We start from the raw sequence: 5915 nt of genomic DNA, 5'->3' as shown, positions 1-5915 counted from the left end.
GGAGCGCTCCCCCAAACTCTTTGTCGTGGAGAGTTGGAATGCGTTTTGGGATGCAGCCGATTTTACCTTAAAGGCACAGGCTCCATTTTCCACCCGAGACGCCTCGCCTGGGTGTTTATCTGAATTTCTTCGGAGCCTGAAAGTGACGAGAAACGCCGTTTGCGTTTTGCGGTGTTTTTAGAACGGGGAACTTAGAGAGCGAGACAAACGTGCCAACAGGTTTTTCTGTATTTACGCTTGGCTTGCGAACAGACNCGGAGTAGACGCGCCGATTGCCTTCTCTTATCCTGGCCGAACTCTGAATACTTAGAAACCAACGTTAAAAAAGCTTAATGGTTTCAAAAGATCATCTATTTTGTTTATATTAGACACGAAAGCTACAAAACTGGGGGAAACATCCCTCACCAACTCAGTGAACTGAGTGAAGTTCGGTTTACGGAATCGTGTGTAACGTTTCTAAGTTACAGTGCTCTGTTTTAAAAGGTTTTTTTCCCCCCTCTTTTCTTAACAAAAAAAGGGGAAGGAAGGTACATTTGGCATTTCTCCAGCAGGGTAGGGATAAACAACTTTTTGGTGGCGTTACTTGTATATGGATAATGAAATAAATTCAAAAGGTACTATTTTGATATTTTCCCATCAACATTAAAAAAAAACAGCCTCAAAGGGGCCATTTACGTTATTCCTTGAGATATCTGATACACTTTAAAAATTGTGTAAACATTAACAGGATCTTGCTGAAAGGAAGTGACAGGGCACAGATGATTTTTTTAATCAGCTCCAGGATGTCTCCTGCTAGATAGCATTCAGTCATTCCAACTTAACCCCACATGGGTTTGTTTACACTGTGGTGCTTCACACCCTGAAAAAAATCCTAAGCCTTACTGGGGCTTATGTTAATGTCACCAAAGGAGGAACCCACTACAAAGGAGAGAAATCAAAATCCAAGAAAAGATCACACCTTCCCTTTCTGTTAATGACAAGGGTTATACAGTGCACCATAACATCAGAGACTTCATATTGAGGCCTTTGGGAATGGGATGGGTGTGATGGGGAAGGGGTTGTTGGTTAGGATCTTCATTTTGGTAAACTATCTTCTGCAATTGAGGCTTAGTTTCCCTTGTCTTAACTTTAAAAGTGTGGCTTCTTTCATTTTACGGAAGAGTTATACTTTATATTATGCATATTATGGTAAAGCATAGAATTAAATCAGTACTCAAATACAACAGGGATAAAGTACTGCCCAGGACTTAGTTCTTTTGCTGCAAAATATTGTTAGAGTTAATATTAGAAAAGGAATTTTGCCTTTACAAAAAGCAAGGAATATTGCATAACTGATCACTAAGAAGCAGAACAGAATCTTAAAATATGACTGTTCCAGTTCTTACCCAGTATAACGAAAAATGCCCAGATTGCTAAAATTCCCTATAAAATGACTAATCATGTTTAGAAATTGTGCAGCAGATTTATACAGAAAGTAAGTTAAACAAAAAGTTAGGCTTGACCCTAAAAGATATTTCATTTGGGCTTTTGTAAAATAATCATCATAGGCCGCAGGATAGCTTGCTTTTCACTCTTGATTTTAGGCTTGTTTAAGCCTTTCAGCTTAGGGCTGCGTCTATTTCTCGAAGTTTTAGGAAGACCATTAATCATTATTTCTGAAAATACGCAATTAGAGCCATTATTTCTATGTTTCAAAAACAGCTGTATTGACATATAATTACCATACCATAAAACTCACCCACTGAAAATGTACAATTCATTATTTTTTAGTCTATTCAGTGTTGTGCAGCCATCAGTCTCTTCTCCCATCCCCCGCATCCCCCAGCCTCAGCCCTAATTAACGAATATTCTTTTATCTCTGCAGTTTTGCTTATTGTGACCATTTCACGGAATCGTACATCACATGCCCTTTTGTGACTGGCATCTTTCACTTGGCATGATATTATCAAGGGCCGTGCCTTTTGTAGCATGTATCAGTACTTCATTTCTTTTCATTGCCAGGTAATATCCCACTGTAGGAATACCACATTTTATCTATCTTTCCATCAGTTGGTGGACATTTGGGTTATCTCTGTGTTTTGGTTCTATAAATAGAGCTGCTATGGAGTTCACATACAAGTTGTTGGTGAACATATGTTTTCATTTCTATTTGGTATATTTCTAGGAGTGGAATTGCTGGGTCACATAGTAATTCTATGTTTATGTTATGTTTTAAGGAACAGCCAGTTTTCCAAAGCAGCTGTACCATTTTACATTCCCTCCAGCAGTATATGAAGTTTCCAATTTCTCCACATCCTTGCCAATACTTGTTATTTATCTTTTTTATTATAGCCATCCTGGTAAATGTGAAGTTGTATCTCATAGTGGTTTTATTTGCATTTTCCTAATTACTAATGACACTGAGCATCTTTTCATGTACCTGTTGACTATCCATATGTGTTCTTTGGGAAAATGTCTATTCAGATCTTTTGCTCAATTTTAATTAGATAATTTGACTTCCTATTTTTTTAATATTTATTTATATTTGAGAGAGAGAGAGAGAGACAAAGCACGAGTGGGGGAGGGGCAGAGAGAGAGACAGAATCCCAAGCAGGCTCGAACTCAAAAGCCATGAGATCATGACCTGAACTGAAGTCAGACATTCAATTGACTGAGCTACTCAGGTGCCCTTTGACATCCAATTATTGGGATAAAAGAATTCTTTATATACTGGAGATAAGTCATTACCAGATATGTGACTTACAAATACTTTCTCCCATTCTGTGAGTTGTCTTTTCACTTTCTTGATATAGTTTGCAATTCAGAATTTTGAAATTTTTATTATTTCCAGGTTACCGTTTTTTCTTTTCTTTGTATTTTTGGAGTCCTATCTAAGAAACCATTGCCTAACCAATGTCAAGAAGATTTATACCTAAGTTTTCTCCTAAGAGTTTTATAATTTTAGCTCTTACATTTAAGTCTGAGATACATTTTTGTTTACTTTATTTATTTATTTTATAAATAAAATAGTTTTATTTCTAGGAGAGAGAGAGAGACAGCGTGAGCAGGGGAGGGTCAGAGAGAGAGGGAGTCACAGACTGAAACAGGCTCCAGGCTCTGAGCTGGCAGTCAGCACAGAGCCCTACGCGGGGCTCGAACCCACGAACTGCGAGATCATGACCTAAGCGAAAGTCGGACGCTTAACCGACTAAGCCACCCAGGCGCCCCAACTTTATTTATTTAAAGTTTATTTATTTTGAAAGAGATTGAGCGTGCACGCACACTTGAACGGGAGAGAGGCAGAGAGAGAGGGGAACAGAGGACCTGAAGCCCACTCTGTTGCAACAGGAGAGAGCCCAGTGTGGGGCTTGAACTTAGAAACTGTGAGATCATGACCTGAGCTGAAATCTGGCGCTTAACAGACTGAGCCACCCAGGGGCCCCTAGTTAAATTTTTTTTTTTTTTTTACAAATAGTTTATTGTCAAATTAGTTTCCACATAACACCCAGCGCTCATCCCCACAAGTGCCCTCCTCCGTGCCCATCCCCCCCTCCCCCCCACATCCATCAGTTATTTTAAGTTAATTTTTATGTGTGGTGTATTGTAGGGTTCCAGTTTTCATTCTTTGGCATGTTGATCTCTAGGTTGTCCAGCACCATTTGTTGATTTGTTGATGATTCTTTCCCTATCGAATTGTCTTGGCACCTTGTCAAAAATCAACTGATAGTATATGTAAGGTTTGTTTCTGAACTTCTATGCTGTTGATCTGTCCACTAATGTGCTGTTCTGTCTAGATTACTATAGCTTTGTAGCAAGTTTTGAAACAGAAAAGTGTCTTCTAACTTCGTTCTTCTTTTGCAAGATTCTTTTCCCTATTCTAGTCTCCTTGCATTTTTGTATGACTTTTACAATCAGCTTGTCACTTTCTGCAAAAAAGCCAGCTGGGAGTTTGATGGGGATTGTGTTGAATAATATTGTTCTCTTAACAATATGAAGTCTTTAAATATGTAAACACGAATGACTTTTCATTTATTTAGATCTTCTTTGATTTCTCTCCACAATGTTGTGTAGTTTTCAATGTAGAAGTCTTGTTCTTTCTTTGTTAAATTTATCCCTGCCTATTTATTATTTTTGATGCTATTATAAATGAAATTATATTCTTATTTCATTTTGAGAATGTCATGTGCAAGTAGAGATAATTTTACTTCTTATTTTCCAGTCTCAAGGTCTTTTGTCTCTTTTCCTTGTCCAATTGCCCTCACTCATCATACACTATCATGGTAAGTAGAAGTTAGAAGTGCCAAGAATGAACATCTTTTTTTTTTTTTAATATATAACAGAACATTTAATTACATCGGTTTTCCATCAACACACTAGTCATTTTTTTTTTTTTTTACAAATAGTTTATTGTCAAATTAGTTTCCACATTACACTCAGTGCTCATCCCCACAAGTAACACACTAGTCATTTAATAATGATTATATTGGCCATTTCCATTGGTTGGCGGAGGCTCTTCCACCAAACGCTACCTTCATTTCCAGTGTGTCATCTTTCTTGCCAGACTTAGTTCATTTTCAGCCTGACGAATCACCTCTTCTAGTCGGCCGCCCTGAGCTGGTCTTCAAATTTCTTAACATCTGATTCCACTCTAACCATGCTCAGCTTCTCATTTGTATTCTATTCTGTATATTTTCTATATGCTGCCTTTTTAGGAATTTGCTCAAGAACATCGAGAATCTTTGTGTTCAGTATTCTTAGCCTGTCATGTGACTGACATGTCCCACAAGGCTGGTGGTCTTTTTTTTTTTTTTTTTTTTTTTTTTAGCAAATCCACCATGACAGAGTCCAAGAGTGAATGTTCTTGTTGTCTTCTTCCAGATCTAAGAGGGAAAGCAATCAGTTTTTACCATTTAGTATCATGTTAGTTGTGGGTTTTTCATAGACCCCCTTTATCGGAAGATTCCCTTCTCTTCCTAGTTTGGGAACATCTTTATCATGCAAGAATCAAAGCCTTTGTTTGTTTGTTTGTTTGCCTCTATTGAGATGATCATATGTTTCTTGTTCTTTGTCCTGTTATATAGCATTAATTGATTTTCAGATATTAAACCAAGTTTGCATTCCTGGAATAAAGCTTCCTTAGGTATGGTATATAATCCTTTTTATGTGTTGCTGGATTTGGTTTGCTAGTATTTTATTGAAGAGTGTATCCATTATTTCTAAGCACAGGAAAAACAGTCACCAAATAGGGTGGTTTCAGTACCCTCTGGCCTCATGCTCTAGAAGCATTGAGACCTCAGTATTCCCCTCGCCAAGTATAAGGCATGCTAGATTGGATACAATAAATGTTTGTTGAATGTATGACTGAATCAGTGATATTCTCAATGAACAGCCTGATCACGTTAAGCCAATGATCATAGGAATGAGAGTTATGTTTATTTGTTTTTTACATCAAGAATTTTGTGTTACTCTGGCTCTGTTGTCTGAAGGCTGGTATCTGAATCTAGTAATTATTTCTTCTAGTCTTCTTCAGGACCACCCCACCCCCACTGTGTCATACAGACCAACTCTTAGTTGCTTCGCCTCAGCCCTTGAGTTAAAAGGGCAGAGAAAGCCATTCTTTAATTTTTAGGAGACAAAGGAATGAGTGAATAAAGTTTGCACATCACATCTAGGCCATGATGGAATCTATATGTATTTGTGTTTCTAGGTTTTCATATTTTGGTCAGGGCCTTATATTTTTCCTGCCCAGAATACTTTCCCATTTCTGTGTAAACCTGGTATAAGAAGAAATCATGAAGGCAAAAGGGATAGAGTTGATTTTCCTTAATGAAAATAACATGTCACATGGTCACAGGTCAAATTTACAAGACGATTCAGGCTAAAAGTGAGCTTGACTCCCTCCCCAGTTTCTTACCAATTATAAAATGGAATAAACA

General features: G+C 37.6%; 1 pseudogene; it reads right to left on the bottom strand.

The window, feature by feature from the left end:
* Positions 1-4457: 4457 nt before the first annotated feature.
* Positions 4458-5915, bottom strand: part of LOC144241582 (NADH dehydrogenase [ubiquinone] 1 alpha subcomplex subunit 5-like) — a 16321-nt pseudogene continuing 14863 nt past the window's right edge.

This window comes from Crocuta crocuta, unplaced genomic scaffold (genome assembly GCF_008692635.1).
Source record: "Crocuta crocuta isolate KB4526 unplaced genomic scaffold, BGI_CrCroc_1.0 scaffold25, whole genome shotgun sequence".
NCBI lineage: Eukaryota > Metazoa > Chordata > Mammalia > Carnivora > Hyaenidae > Crocuta > Crocuta crocuta.
Note: the sequence above shows the minus strand (reverse complement) of the source record. Positions and strands in the feature narration are given on the sequence as shown.